The sequence below is a fragment of the Podarcis cretensis genome (genome assembly GCF_951804945.1).
Source record: "Podarcis cretensis genome assembly, chromosome: 1".
Lineage (NCBI taxonomy): Eukaryota > Metazoa > Chordata > Lepidosauria > Squamata > Lacertidae > Podarcis > Podarcis cretensis.
In genome coordinates, this window is record NC_137170.1 from 102,292,675 (window position 1) to 102,309,649 (window position 16,975).

Here is a 16,975-nt window from a genome sequence, read left to right on the forward strand (position 1 = left end):
AGGCTCCCACCATTCCTCATCAGAGTTGTACTCTTCAGCTTGGTCTCTGACACCTACATTACCAGTACAGTTGGATCTGTTTCCAAGTCACCTGCTCTCTTTCTACACCAGTGAGTGGAGAGGGGACATGAATGTCTTCATATCTGATGGAAGCTGGTTTGGGGGGAAATTAATAAAAATACAATTGGTATGATTCACCTAAGAAACCTCATAAGCATAAGGACTTCTGCTTACACAACAGGGCTTCCTCCCCCTTTATACCCCTGAAATTGGCTCGGGGCGGGAGGTTGAAAGAACCCCCTCCCCAGAATAGTACACAGAGGAGGGGGTATTGTTCCAGCTGGAAAGTTAATATGCTTGCGCAGATGGAATGTTTGTAATAGTGCAACATTCCATTCCGCACAGTATTTCTTAAGGAACTGCAGGATAGATGTGGTTTGTGAGTAACATCATGTGTACACAGCTTCACAAAGCAGTGGGGGGAGCACACTGGATGCAAAGTAAATGCAGTCACTATCCCAGTGGTGAAATACATAACTACAGCTGGTCAGGGATGGGCCAGGAACTGTTGACCACTACCTGCATGTGGTGAAGCACATTAGTGCAGGCTTTCACTGAAGAATCTTCTAGGCTCTGCCCTGGATCTGGTTTTTCCTGAGCAAGAAGGGATATAAGATTGGCCATCAAAGCTCTGGTGTGTTGTGTGTTTCTGCTCTTGCCTCATAGCTTGCACTCTGATACTGCCTTTCTGATTATTATGTGATCCTCTTTGCTCTTCTGCCCTGACTCCTGCCTTGCTCCAGACTGTGTCCCATTGGTCAGCCCTGAAAATACCTCACTGTGTAAAATCCATTGGGAATCTGCAACAAAATAATAACAACAACAACTTTATTATTTATATGCCGTCCATCTGACCTGGTTGCCCCAGCCACTCCGGGTGGCTTCCAGCAAAATATAAAAACACAAACAAAAAAATCAAACATTAAAAACTTCCCTATACAGTGCTGTCTTCAGACATACTCACTGGTGCCTCACCATCTTATTTAAAAAAAACCAAAAACCACAGATTCAACTAACTCCTTTAATTGCTGATATCTATAGCTCAGTTTAAATTGGACAAAATCCAGGCCAATAGAGCTTGATATTCAATAAAACTTGGCTCCAACAGAGATTGCCACCAGCAAGCTTCTACATGAATGAGATAGTAGCAGGATTTGCTGCTCAGCATGAAATAGTACTTATATAATTCAATTGCAACTCTGAAAATATACAGAGAAAGACGGACAAGCCCATGCTTCTTTCTTTCTTTCTCTAAATGAAAAAAAAATGGGGGGGGGCATGTTTGCAAATGCTCAGAAACCCAGATGGGATATATATTCCCCTTCGTTATAAGCAAAAACTTTCCTCTTGTCGAAAAGTTTGGTGATGGTATCAACGGTGGGAGTGAGCCTCAGTCACTACTGCACAACACAGACATGATTAGGAGGTCTGCCTGCCTGCCTAACTCTAGAACTTGCAGAAGTTATGCCTCTGAGCTCTGGTAGTGAGCAAGATGATACAAGGTATAATCTTACAAGGTAAGGTAGTTACTTGGTTGCAGCCGGCCAGTTACCAGTTGGCCACCCTGGCGTGAAGTACTAATTGTACACTGTGGGTGGTATGCAACTAAGTTTGACTCAGTAGAGCTGCTGAAATACAGTGATACCTCGGTTTTTGAACGTCTCCATTGATGAACATTTCGGTTTTTGAATGCTATAAACCCGAAAGTAAATGCTTCGGTTTTCAAACATGCCTCGGAAGTTGAACATGTCACGCGTCTTCCGCTGAGTGCAAGATTCTGAGGCCTAGCTGTCGGCTATTGAGTTTTCAGTTTCCGAATGTTTCAGAACTCGAACGGTCTTCCAGAATGGATTACATTCGAAAACTGAGGTACCACTGTAAATGAACATGATTAAGTTACATGCTAATTACAATTGGTCTAGTGATTGAAACTTAGTTGAATACTACCCCATGGTATCAGAAGAAAAACATACATCCTGTGCATTTTCTAGTGTGGCTCAGACTTGGAGTTTTGAAAGGTTTGTTAAATACGTCAATATGCTTGTACAGCTTTGGTTCTATAATTCCGATTGAGATAGAATCTGGTGGATTTGTTTATTTGCATTTCAAACACCTTGCAAGTAAACACACTTTAGGTTCCATGTATTTATATGGCTTAAGAGGGGGAAAGGGAAACTTCAGCAATGGTTGTCTAAAATGCTAACTCATGATCTGACGCCATGCTTTTGCTCCCTCCTTTCAGGGTTTTCATTTAAAATGTTCCTTCTAAAGTAGCATGCAGTAACAAAGGGATAACAGTGTAGAAAATTGCTCTGACAGTAGATTAGGAAAGGGACAAAGCTGGATTGTGAACGAATATTATCCTCTTTGTAGCCCTGGATAGTCTGACATCTGATCAAAGCCCTAGATGCTTATACCTGCTTGTTGCCACCATTTGTAAGTACAGAGATTGTGTTAACGATCTGGTAGGTCCGAATTACATCTAAAACTTTCTGAATTGAATGTAGGTGGTGAGTGGGTTTGAGCACAAGCTGTGATGGTAGCAAACTGGCTGGCTGATATCTAGAAATCCCATCTTAAAGTTACTGAAGTGCTGCCAATATTTAACAGGAGGTGGCTAGTTACTACAATGTTATTACAGTAAGTCTGTAAAAAGGCCTGTATGGGAAATTGTTTGCCACCAGCACATGTGAAGGAACAACTATGTTTGTTCACCCCCGTGAGATTTTTAAAACCATGGAAAAGTCATTAAAGTATAGCAGAGAAAATCTTTTATGTAGGCATAATTAGAATTTGTCCCTATCTTGTTGGATGGTGGTGAATTCTTTTTCTGTTTGAAGTTTTTCATCTACGGTCGTACCTTGGAAGTTGAACGGAATCCGTTCCAGAAGTCCGTTCGACTTCGAAAACCTTCAAAAACCAAATTGCGGCTTCTGATTGGCCAATCAGAAGCCACTGAAGCCCCATCGGTTCGGATTCCAAAAGAATATTCGCAAACCGGAACAATCACTTCTGGGTTTGTGGCGTTTGGGAGTCAAAATGTTTGTGGCGTTCGGGAGCCAAAGAGTTCCACGTCATTCAGGATCCAAGGTATGACTGTATTTGTATTTGTTTATTTTTTTTCCACGACCATTGTACAAATGGTGATTTGCTCCTTCCTGCATTTCTGGCATTTATCTAACCTGGGGTTACCAAACCAGTGGTCTGCAAGGTTCATTCAGGTAGTTAACCCATGATGTATCTGTAAACATACAATGAAAAACCATCCAGCACAGTATGTTACAACTGCTACACAAGGCAGGAAATTTATTAAGTGGTCCATTAAGACTCTTGGCAATTTTCAAGTAGTGAAATATTTTCTAGGCACTACTGCTCTAAGGGAATACGTATCCAGACTGAAAAACATATTACCTTATGTGCAAAATTAATGATTGGCAACATGCCTAAAGGAGACAGTGTTGAGGATGTAAAAAGTTCTGACCCATGTTGGTTACATGGAGTGGAATTTCTGTTCCACTGCAGTTTGGCTTTCAATAAACTCTCTAGGTTGGATTCAACTAAGTAGTTCCACTAGCGCAATCATGGCAAAACTTGGCCCTCCAGCTGTTTTGGGACTACAATTCCCATCATCCCTGACCACTGGTCCTGTTAGCTGGAGGGCCAAGTTTGGCCATCACTGCACTAGCAGGAGTGAGCTCAAGCAAGCAAGTGGGTTTCCCACTGTGACCCCCTCCTCCAAACTGGTTCTTGTGGGTCAAGAGAATCCCCAGAACAGCACACAGGGGGAAGAGAATAAAAGTCGTTCTGTCAATCAAGCAGAAATACTGATGGAATATTTGTTTTAGCATGACATGAATTCCTCCCATTGCTATTTACAGTATCTTGCTTTCTACTGTGGTGAAATTTTACCAAATTGATTATGTTATTGTTACATTATTTCATACCATTCATTTCAATGTGAAGGCCATTTATTTCAATGCAAAGGAAGCACAATGCAAATGGGGAAGGGGAAGTTATGAATTACATATCATTTGCCAACAGAAAACAATAATAGTGAATACCGATTGTATTTGCTGGATTAATTTCAATTCCAGACATGAAAAAATTAAGGGAACATCAGGAATTTCTGTTCCCATTTTCCATCAGAATTCTCAGACATCCCTATAGTTCATCATGTGACAATCAACTTTGCAGTTGGTGATATATGTAGAATTTCTTGAGCTACATGACCAAAGTAGGGTAGAAGTAGAGCCATAAATGCTATTTTGGTAGTGACTTCCTCCTTTCTGTGACTGATGATACTTTTTGTGGACAAATAAAAACACTCATTTCTTAATGGCTTGCAACCTAGACCCTACATATCCTTTGCAAATAATTGGTCCTTCTCCCCCCCCCCCCACACACACTTTCTTCCTGTACCCATGCCAATGGATAATAGCACACAGAAATCACAAGCACAGAGTGAAAATTATAGTCCCTGGAGGGCATAGTCAAAGAATGAAATTAGATGGGGTTGGTACCGGGGGATGAAATTACAAGCAGTACTATGTTAATGTAGCATAGAATCTACGCAGAGTAACCACCAATGTGGAAAGCTGGGCTTTATATTGCCAGCTAGATTTTACAAAGGGCAGGATAATTTAATGTCCAAGTAATAATATTTGTAGCCATGAAAACCAAGACAACTAAAACTATCACAAGGGTGATCAAACATTATTGTGCAAGCGTAAAAAGATGATGGAAGGCATACACACACAAAATTCTCTCCCTAAAAGAGTAATTTTAAAATATGCTTGTAGAGTTTTATTTTTTCCATGACTGATTTCTTACTGCCATTTTAATGACATTTACCCCTAAGAGGCTAGAAAAGGAAACAAGTTGAATGACCAGACAGCCCTCGTTTAGCTCTTTATTCTGTTTTGGATCATGAAATGATCTGCTGATCTCTTGTAGATCCTGAGCACTTCCTTCTTCATAGTGAATGCCAAGCCTCTGACTCTATTTACTGGAAACTAATGATACTAAAAATGTCCAATTAGCTTAAAAGGTTGTCGTTTAGTGAACAAAATGAATGGTCTTCTGTTCTCATCCCACTTAAATTCTCTAATTTTACTTTAATTATTGTGGGCTATTAGATCTTTGACTCTTCTAAAACCTTTGATTTCCCCCTATCCTTTTTTTATTGCTGCAGCTCCACTGTAGCTAATTTTCAGTTCCTCTCTTCATTTCAGACTGTTATACTAACATGTACAACCCTGTTTTCTCACTCACTTCTGCACAGTCTGTTGCCTGTTTGTCAGCCATTGTGAAAAACAGCTTGGGAAAGAAAACAGAACATCCCTACTACTGTCCTTGGAATTCTCATTGGGAGAAAGCCGTCGAGATTCCACAAAGGTTTCGCTTTCATACCTTAAAAGCAGTACAATAACTGTTTCTCTTTATAGGAGTCAACGTGGCTGGTTCCAGGCATTTCAGAACATGAAGTATCGCTAGAATGAATTTTGAAATATCTTCTGAATAGTGATTCCAGGTTGTTTACACATTTAGTCTAACAATCACATCTGACAAGCTATACATGATAGATTATTCTAAGTTTCAGGCTTCCTAATAAAAGCCAGTGAACGCATAGTGGTCATTGCAATGAATTCTACAAAAGTACATTTGAATGTTTTTAGTCAAGATCCTGCCTCATTACAGTGGTACCTCGAGTTACATATGCTTCAGGTTACATACAACGTCCAGTTCCCTTCTTACCTATGTTTGTCAGGCTAATGCGTAAATACAAAGCTGCTTATGTTTTTTTATATATATTAATTCTTCTCTTATTAGTACAGTGGTACCTCAGGTTACATACACTTCAGGTTACATACGCTTCAGGTTACAGACTCCGCTAACCCAGAAATAGAGCTTCAGGTTAAGAACTTTGCTTCAGGATGAGAACAGAAATTGTGCTCCGGCGGCGCGGCAGCAGCAGGAGGTCCCATTAACTAAAGTGGTGCTTCAGGTTAAGAACAGTTTCAGGTTAAGAACGGACCTCCGGAACGAATTAAGTACTTAACCCGAGGTACCACTGTAGCTGCTTCCATTCATCTGACTGCATGGGGCCGTTTCCAGTGCATTAGGCCCCATAAATGCATGGTCTCAGGCTAGTTCCTCATTCTTACACTTATTAGTGCAAGGATTCTGCCAAGCTTCTGATGCCTTTTCCTGGCTGACCACACACCTGCCTCTGGCAAGGCTGTAGCTCAATGATATAGAACACAGGGTTTGCATGCAAAATGTGTGAGGTTCAATCTCTCGCATCTCCAGGTAGGACTGGGAAGGGTATATGTCTGAAACCCTAGAGAGCCACCTTTAGTCAGTGTAGATACAGTGGTACCTCGGGTTAAGCACTTAATTCGTTCCAGAGGTCCGTTCTTAACCTGAAACTGTTCTTAACCTGAAGATGGGGCCTCTTGTTGCTGCCACGTCACCAGAGCATGATTTCTGTTCTCATCCTGAAGCAAAGTTCTTAACCTGAGGTACTATTTCTGGGTTAGCGGAGTCTGTAACCTGAAGCATATGTAACCTGAGGTACCACTGTAGACAGTATTGGATGGGCTGTGTATAAGCTTTTTATGTTCCTGACTAGCACCAAGAACTCTGTGCCATTCAAAATCCTTCTGATCCTTTTTACCATTTTGGACTTGACTTCTATCTGTCTTGGACATCAACACCTGCTTTGTGGCATGCAGGAAATGGAACTTTATGCATCCGACACATGTCTGCTACTGATGAGGTATGCCCCACCCTAATCTTTCCACCTGATATTTGAGCATGCTTAAATTGTCCCAGAAGTGTGCTGCGGCTACTTGCATGCTCATGTGCTAGATGCACCACTGTTGTTGACTGCTATTCATTAATATTGTTATAAAATTAACCAACACAATAATATATTTCATTAACATGGAACTTTGGTCAGCACCTGCAAAACTTCATGACAGATCTGCTGTTCTAAATCATCACCTATAGAATGTACCCTCCCTTATTCCTAAATCAGCCCCAGTCATTTGTGAACATTCAGTTGTCTGGTTTGTTATGAACATTTAAAGAAAAAGAACCAACTGATACTGAATACCCATTTTGTTTGTTTTATTTTTTGTAAGAATAAATGTCATATGTTCTTCTACTGAATCATGATCCAATTATAGGAGGATTCTGTGGCCATCTGCTTATTGTTAAATTAATTGCATTTAATTGAAGCATTTGTTTCCAATTTTTGAAGATTAACAGTGTATTAAATTAGAGAGGTCAATGACACAGTTTAGAAGAGTATGTTGAATTTTGCTCTTAGTTGCTGAAAGCTGCAGCTTTCATTAAACATCACTCTGGCATCGTTTGTATTGTTGAATGTGGTAATTTTTAGGCAATTACTGCAGCTGTTCTGATTGTATTTGCTTGATTTGTTCCAGAGATAACGATTTGAGAAGACAGGTCTCCTACTTTGCTTTGGGGTTGATAGTAGGCTTTTATTAAAGACAGATCTAATTACTTAATAGTATTTAAGAGCCTTGATTTTTCCTAGTAAATTTGTTTTAATATAATGCAGGATTATATGCAGACCTCACAATCTAGACAGCCTGACACCTGAAAGGTGAAGATCTTGGGGTAGGTACCTTCCAGAGAATATCCATCTTGCTTAAACTTTGTGGACAGGTACTTAATAGGGGAGGGGTCAATCAGTACAAGCTCCCAGTTGAGAAAGGCTCACTGGCCTAGACTTCTTATTTTACAGCTTCTCACATCCACCTTCAGGTTTATGCCTCTTCAAGTTTTCTCCATCATCCTCTACTGTTTGCTAACATACGTCCTGCTGTCAGTTTTAGATTGTCCATCCTAGACTTGTCCAAATCCAAGTATGGGTTGCAATTAATTTGCCACCATTAGCCACCACTGGCTCAGAGATGATCGTACTAGGAAGTCCTTAGGGTTACTTAATTTGGTTAGATGTCAGGCAGCAGAAAATGGAATTTTCATGCCCTGGAGCAAAGGCAGCAGGAGTACCTATTTGAGAATTGATGTACATGGAAATCAACTAATACCAGCCATAAACTTCTAGCTCTGAGGGCCTGAGCTTTTGTTTTGCTCACTTTCCCGTGCAGCATGAAGGATTCCTAAGTCAAGAGGCAAACTTTTAAATGGCAGAGAGGCTGAGTTTCTCCACAACATTTTTAAAAGGCATTTTAAAGGGGACTTTGATTTACAAGAGTCAGGTGCAGGAAATGAAGACTTCTGGTAAATAAGGACGACTGGAGGATGTGTTTCTTACTATTTCTGCCATCTACTAAAATGAACGTTAAAGGTATGGAATGCAAACTAAGCTGTGAGCCTGGACTTTAAATAGGAAGGATTTCAGGTAACTCATTCATCACAGCAGAAATATCAACAAGTAACTAATGTTGATAAGCTGGAGAAAGGCAGACAAAATGAACAAAGAATGACCATTGATTTTGTAATTTGTACAGACTGATTGTACACAGGGATTATACAAAAAACGTCATTTGTCATTCTGTGGGAACATTACTTAATTCAAGTTACTATAGCAGGTTGACAGAGGCTCGTGGGGTTGGGGGAGTTTCACTGTTTTGTTGAACGCTTTGGCTTCTTAAATTCTGTCTCTCTTCCCTCCCCCTACCCCTCTGTCCATGGAGAATAAGAAATACTATTCTTCTAGCTTAGGTTTAAATATATCTCTTTCATGCTTGAAATATTAGAGAACATTGTAGAGTAGATATGGCTCTTGGGCTCACATGGCACAGTGGCAGCTAGGCCATATCGCACAAACTAAGGTAGTGGTGGTGGTGATAACAATAATAATAATTAATACTTTAATACTCTGCCCATCTTCCTGTTGGCTACCAGCCCGGCTTGGCCAACAACAACCATAGAATACAAACATAATTAAAATCATGATTTAATTACTATTGCACCCTCTATGTGGGGCTTCCCTGGGGCTATACTCAGAAGCTTGCAGCTAGTACAGAACACAGCAGCTAGGTTGTTGACTTGCAGTATCATGCCAACACCGTATAATGCCTCTGCTGAGGGAGCTGCGCAAGCTGCCAGTATGCTACTGAGCATAGTTCAAGTTTCTGCCTATAGAATTTAAAGCCCTAAGCAGTTTGGGATCAGGTTACCTAAAGGACTGCCTCACCCTCACTCAGCCACTGTGCTCTTCAGGTGAAGCACTAAACACTTTATGCCCCAGAGGTGCCTTTCACCCAGCTCACCCATGAGGCAAGGTGAGGCAACCGCCTCAGGTGGCAGGATCAGTGGTAGCGACAGCTGTCGTGCACTCCTTGGAGGCCAGATCTGCTCACCCAATGGCATCTAAACAGTGGTCTTTTGGCCAATAGGAGGTACTGCTGGTCTCCTCCCACTCTTGTTCCCAGTGTAGATCTTTATTTCTCCCCTTATTCCTGATGTAGATCTTCACTCACGCTTCCTACCCTGTCTGGGGCGGAGTGGGGTGCCATTTTGTGGTTGACCTCAGGTGCCGAAATGTTTTGGGCCAGTCCTTCCTAGTCACTTATGGTCTATTGATTGCATAATTGTAAATCTGGTTTTATTGTTTTCTACAATTTATAAGATAATGTTTTTAGAGCTTTTTATGAATAATTTGTTGCTTTTAGAAATTGGGTTTTGTGTTTTTTTCCTATTTTTATCTTGTACGATGGTAACTGGTCATGATCCTTTCTAAACACATTAAACAATAATATAATATTACTACCAAAATAGCAACAATATTCAATATCAATAACTGAAATACAACACAGTGAACCATAAAAGTTTAGCAGTTAGGCCAGTGGCTCTCAAACTTTTTTTTTTCTGGGCCACACTTTCAGAATAAAAACTTCCACACCAAATTTTTCATTGCTAAGAAATACATTGGAAAATCAAAAGAAACAACTCGTAACAGTGCTTGATTTGTAACATAGAACACAACTACTTTCCGAATGTCCCTTGATCGTATTACAAAGTATAAAACAATGCAGCTACATAAGAACATCAATCATTCCTAAAATATAATTACAAATGAGCCTCATTCATTTGTACCTCAATGAGAGGTGCGAACTAATATGAGACCAACTCTCATCTCCTCATCAACACAGTGTGGCACACCACACCCTTTGAGGTCCACTGAGTTAGAGCCCATCCCAGTTGTGTTCCAAAAGCATGGACACAGACCTATCTGTGGTGGTTGCTCCCTTGGAGCAAGGGTAACTGAAAAACCAAACATCATGAGTTGAATCCTCTTAATTTTCTAACCTGTGGAAAGTTCAACAGGATTCCCTGCCCCCACCTTAACTTTGGGAGTTTGACAGCATGTATCTTGTGGAGTTTTAGCTCTTTCTTGGTTTCCATTACTTTAATGGCCAATGGCTACCTTTTACCTTTCATTGAATGAAGCAGCAGAAGGTGGTATAAAACACCACATTAACTAGCAGATGTTTCTGTCGGTCATCACACTACAGCCCATTTTATCCTGGCATGGTGGAAATGCTGCCTGCTGGGTAGCTTTCCAGGTCAATTGTACAACTCACTTAGGTTTGTGCAAATAAAATAAAAAAGTTGTCTTCGACAATTAGACCCTGCTTTTATCCTTTCACATAGGCTGTTCTTGCTATGTTTACTGCTGTGCTTGAGTACCTCTACTGTTACAAATTTGTTGATATAGATCAAAGTAATACCTTACCCTGTTAGCAAAGGTGCCATTCCTCTCCTTTTTAAGCTTAGTTTTCACAAACAGCTGAGGAGGTGCTAAATCAGTTTCCTGACTGTACCCTTTCAGAGTGCAGGTGGGAAAGAAGTAAGTCCTTTTTAGTTCAGCAGAGGTTACTCTCAAGTAAGTGTGTACAGGATGGCAGCCTCATAGCAGAACCCTGTAATGTCTGCTGAGAAGTAAGTACCATTGAGTAGAACAGAACTTACAGCCAGATAAGTGGGCAGTGGGTCACACGAAGAATAATGTGCCATGCACACTTGCCTGTGAGTTTACTTACTGCTGAGCAGATATACAAACAATGGTTCGATTTATCTCCTTTCTGTGTGTGTAGATGAACTCAAGAACAATCTGTCAGTTTTTCTCTATGGATTGGTTTCACTCTTTGATATTTTAGTTTGCTTTGTCAAGTTTTCAATTGGCACTAATCTGATAAATAAGAATAAATGCATTTCCATTACATCTAACCTGACATTAAAAATAAGGTTATTGTTATTCCCACTTTGTAATAGTGGACGTAGAAATGATGAGGCATATTTGAATTGCAGTATGAGCCACTGCTACCATCTGTCAAAAAAATGTGCTAATTGTTTAACTTCTCGCATTCTGCCCAAGCAGAAACCTTTAAACTCTCTCTCTCTCTCTCTCTCTCTCTCTCTCTCTCTCTCTCTCTCTCTGTGTGTGTGTGTGTGTGTGTGGACCACAATGCAGTGAAAATTCTAGCATAAATCTACATACATGCTCAGCAGAGAAGCATGGGCAGTACTGGTGAGATGAGTAGTCTTTGAATATACAGGCAATGACCAATTTACACATGTCCAATTGATGTGCAACAGCACAGGTGTGCATCGCAGCAACCCAGAAGCTGCTGGAAAAGGGGGCAGAGTCGCTTATGTGTGCTCTGCTGTCGTGCACATGACCCAGAACACAACACCCGTGCAAATCAGGGGGTGTCTTTACATAAGTGTTTTGCATTTGTTTTAACTATGTTATAGGTTGGTTAAGCCATGTTTAAAAAAATAGAGAAGAGGGGAGGATGGATGGATGCATTTATGGAGGTTTAGATAGGCCACCTATTGAAATTAATAGTTCATTTCAGTGAATTTATGCCTGTGGGTGCACAGGTGTCCACTGAGAGCTTCCCTGATGCCCCCTCCCCCACTGAAATAAGGATTGAAATAAGCAGTCTATTGTGGCCAACAAATAAGTCAGTGTGTTTGTATGTGGTGCCCAGGATTGTTTCTCAACTTTCCATATGGGCTCATGGGTCCAAAAAGGTTGGTGTCTCCTGTCACCTATGTGTCTGAGCATCAGCCAGGGTAGGATAAAAACTGTGTTCATTGATCCATATACTGATAATCTGTGCCTGGGATGTGTATGGAGAATGTGGGTTAGGCCTACATCTCTCTCCTCTATCCCCACCACCTGAGGCATCCATTCTAACTTGCAATGAATACCCCTGAACTATGTTAGGCTGCCGCCGCCCTCTAGGATTCAATGAGAGGCAATTAACCTACAAAGTTTGACTGTTCTAAATGTACTCAGCCTAGTTCAAGTGATTTTAGCACCTTCGTCTTGTTTGGTTGTGACTGGGATCTGAAAAGAAACACATACGGTGGGGAAACGTTTTCATGTAAGATCAACTATAAAGAATGACAAACCTAATGAATGAATCCAACTGAGGATAAATTACTCTGTTTTGTTGCACGGTTAGAGAACTGCAAGCTTTTCATTTTAGACGACATAACTGCTCTTGAATGGACAAGGCATAAATATGTCCAGCAGAGTGAACCACATACTGTGCATTGATCATAGTTTATTTAATCTCCATTTGTTTCCTGTTCTGCCCACTCTTTTGTCATAGGGAAATTGTACAACAAAGTTTCTTTTACTTTATCGACTTGAGAGAAATATGGAGAGCGCTGCACCGATAATAAGGTGTGAAGAGCTGTGAAGAGTGAAAGAAGTATACTTGTTTGAAATTGAATAGCAAAAGGGCACAACACATAGGCCCCAGTGGAACATGTGGGCCTGTAAGATGCATAAGGGGCTGATACCTTAATGATTGGTTTGTCATCCTTATGATAATCTACATTTTTCTCTAGGAGATCAGGGTGGTGCAGATTCAGTCTGGCTTCAGGTCTTGGTATGATACTGAAACAAATGTGGTCATTCTGATTGATGCCCTTTATTGGGAATGGAATGGGAGAATACCCCCCTGTTGCTTCTCTTTAATCATGGGTCTTAATACTGTCTGTCTGGCCTCACCACCTCCCCCTTCCCGAAACCTCATGCTTAATGTTGGAACTCAGCTATGTCCTTCTGGCTCAGATTGTGGATCTTGTACAGACATAGGCAAACTCGCCCCTCCAGATGTGTTGGGACTACAACTCCCATCATCCCTGACCAATGGTCCTGTTAGCTAGGGATCATGGGAGCTGTAGTCCCAAAACATCTGGAGGGCTGAGTTTGCCTATGCCTGACCTTGCACAATGCTGCCCCTCCCACAACACACATAATGATGTCACTGATGTTCTATAACAACAGGGAGCTGTCCCCAGTACCAGAAAAAGGTGGTCACACCACACTCATAATCTCTCTCTCTCTCTCTCTCTCACTCACTCACTCACTCTCTCTCTCTCTCTCACACACACACACACACACAAACAAACACCCTTGCTCATAAAGACCACAGATACACATACCTCTTTCATACACTTCACATATAAATAGCCACACATACACCTCTGCCTTTCTCTCCGCTCAAGGGCATCCCTCCTTCTCTTACACAGACCACACATTCATAAATACCACCCCATCGCTACTTAATGCAATATACAATTTCTTTTTTCTTTTAGTTTACCCTTCCAAGTTAGAAGAGAGAGCAAATGTGGTCATGGACAGAGGAAGCTATTTGTTAAATATATGACTATTGTTCCTGCAGGGTTGCTGATTGTAATCTTTTATAGTAAATTTTTTAAAAATGAACTGCTTCAATAAATTTCATGCTTTATAACAAGCACACTCTCAATAAATTTCATGTTTTATTGCAAGCACACTCTCCACATTAATCTTTTAAATGACCACTAACCATATATATATATATATATATATATATATATATATATATATAGTATGTTGCAGAGTTAATGCAACCCTTTGAGGTATTAAGCCAACAGGAGAATCAGGGATTAAAACAGCCTTAAAATTTTAATGGCTTTTTACAAAAATATATTTTAAGAGGAAATTTATGAAACAGGTGGTTTTCATTAAAACTGTTACTGGAAGATGATGCAAGTTTAACTCTTGAATTTCTCTTACATATAGTTTAATGCTTAGGAGTTGTTATTGGCATTGGTATAGCCAATATTATTATTATATATATAGTGCTTAATTGGTCTGCCTGAAAGTGTGGGCTTAGACATTCTAAGATCATGGCACATAAAGGTTAAGTACTATTTCCAGTAATTTTCTTGCAAGGGGTTTTAAAGTTTCAGTGAGGGGAAAGTGAGTGTTTTTAATGTTCTTGCTGACTGCAGACTTCTAACTTTAAACTTCAAGATAAGTGCAATTATATATACGAATGAATGATATCACATACAACACGATGGCATTCAATAGCTTGCATATCTATTGATATAAATACACGTGTCCAGAAAGTGACGTTACGTCAAAATGTCTAAGCACCTAAATAAAGCCGTGTTTTAGGTATTCTAGGTCTAACCGACAAATTAAAAACTGAAAAATCACTGGGTCTGCATGGCAAATGTGAACTTGCTGACGTGGTGCTTGGATCATCCCAGCCTCGCAAAGTGGCCCAGGGTTGGCGGGGGGGGGGGTGCAAGGAGCCAAATGTGCAGCACCCCACCCCGAAAAATATACCCAGCACCCCACCCACTATGCCCCTGCAGGCTGATTATTGGGGAAATGCACCTTAATACTTTTTGCTGCAATTTCAATACTTAGAGCAGTACATTTTGAAGTGGCTGTGATCACAGAAATGATGGAATGGAGACTCTCTCTTTTGTGCCAAAACAATGAGTCTTATAGCACATAAAGATTTACTACGGGGCAAACTTTCATGGGTTAGCATCACTGGTTACATAACACACTGTGCTTCCCTGTGTGCCTTTAGACAGATTGCACCAAGAGGGAGAGAACAGCCTATGGCCACCGGACCTCAGTCATTTCCAGCTCTGCAGTTTCATAAATTGCTGAGGCAACACTAGAGATCAAAGTTCTCTGCTATGGAATGTGTTGCTCGTCAGGTAGGCTGAAATGTGCACAACAAGCACCACACAGCACTTGTATAATAAGGAAAGCATATGTCTCCATAATAACGTTACATCTTAATGGCCACATCGCGTGCTATAAATCATATTGATGGGCTTCAATAATAAATACTTGGTATAAGGGCATTAGTTCTCCGTCAACAGTAAGATTGATCTCAGATACAGCAGTTAAATTTTAACAGAAAACTAACCCCTGCATCTTTCCGTCAGTGTGTGCCCAAGGGAGGCACTGAAATCTGCAGTGCTGCATGAGCCACCCAGAACGGCTATATTTAAAGCTGTGTTACTTTCATTAAAACCCAAGATTTCCAAGCATTTAAGAAGCCATAAAATTTATAGTGGACAGCAATGCAGCATCTTTCACTTCAGCTTAAGTACGGTATATGTGATGTATTTTTACAAACAGTCTTTCCTTGTCACAGATAAGATGTTGTGTTATCACCTGCCTTTAAAAAAAAATGGCAATGGGTTGATACTATACTAACAAACTGAAATCTATACCTGTGGAATACAGTCTACCCAGGCAGAAAAGTCTAGGGCTGAACAGAGTTCTCCTTTTTCCGTTCCAGTATTGCTCAGTGTATTTGCGCAGCCTTAGGTTCCATGATGGGCGCACAACCCCAGAGTCTGTCAAGACTGGCCCGTACAGGCAGGGGTACCTTTACCTTTACCTTTAGGTTCCATGCCACCTGCCTTCCAGTTCCACAAATATAATTTTGAAATTAAATATTAAAAATTGGTATATGATGTATGCAATTTTCATGTCACCCCCCACCCCCCTTTACAGTTTACAAAAGTGCTTCACTGAATCACACATGGTTTTAAATCACAAGGTAGAAAGGGGGCTTGGTGTGATTTCACACAAACAGATCCAGTCCCCCCTTTTCCACTGTGATTTAGTCGATGCATGTGAAAGCAAACTGTAAGTGATTTAAAGCAGGGCAGGAGAAAGGAATCCTGATGTGATCACATCAAGGCCCCTCATTGCTCTTTAATTTAATCAATGTGCATTTGTGCTGGGGTGGATTAATAACCTGTAAGGGAGGGGAGAGACCTAAACTGTGTAAATTATATAAATTTACATATATTGATTTATTTTGCACTTCTTCTGATAGATATAGGAGATGCAAGGAGGTATGCCAAGACAATGAAGCCCCTCTCTCAGAACTCAATGGAGCCCCTTGGCTCCATTACATTCCCTGTGTGATTACTGTTAATATTCTTCACGGTGAAGTAAAATTCTTATCCATTAAGAATTGTGATGGCTGTTTCTTGATCTTGCAGGCCAAAATAAAAAGCAACGATTTAGCATGGCAGTCTCATTCCTAATTTAGTTTGTCCAATATCTGCATTGAAATATGACACCCCAGCAATTTTTCTGAAACTATCATACCTACACAATAGCATAAAACAGTTATTTCTTAGGAAACTAACCCATTGCTCTCAATAACGCCACATGAGCCTGGCTCACATGTAATGCATGTAACTATTATAGGATGAGCTGTAATGAATCTCTGGCTCTCAAGCTCCTCTTTGCTGTACCCCAAGGAGGAGACTGGAAACGTCCCCTTTGTTTTAGATTAACCACAGTTTAGTGTTAAGTTTTAACTCTGAACTGTGACTAACCTTATCTACAGTTACTGAAAACTGCGGGCAACCATGTGTAGAGGACATTTGCCATTGCTTACTATAATGTCCACTATTTACAGACCCAAGAAATTGATTCATAAAACCCCTTTTCATGAAGGAAACAAATCTATCTAGGGTGGAGAGGGTGAAATGGCTGCTGAGTGATACTGATGACTCAGTGACTTATAAGGTGGCTCTCTATGCCCTGGCAGCTAGGAAGATTAGGGACTCA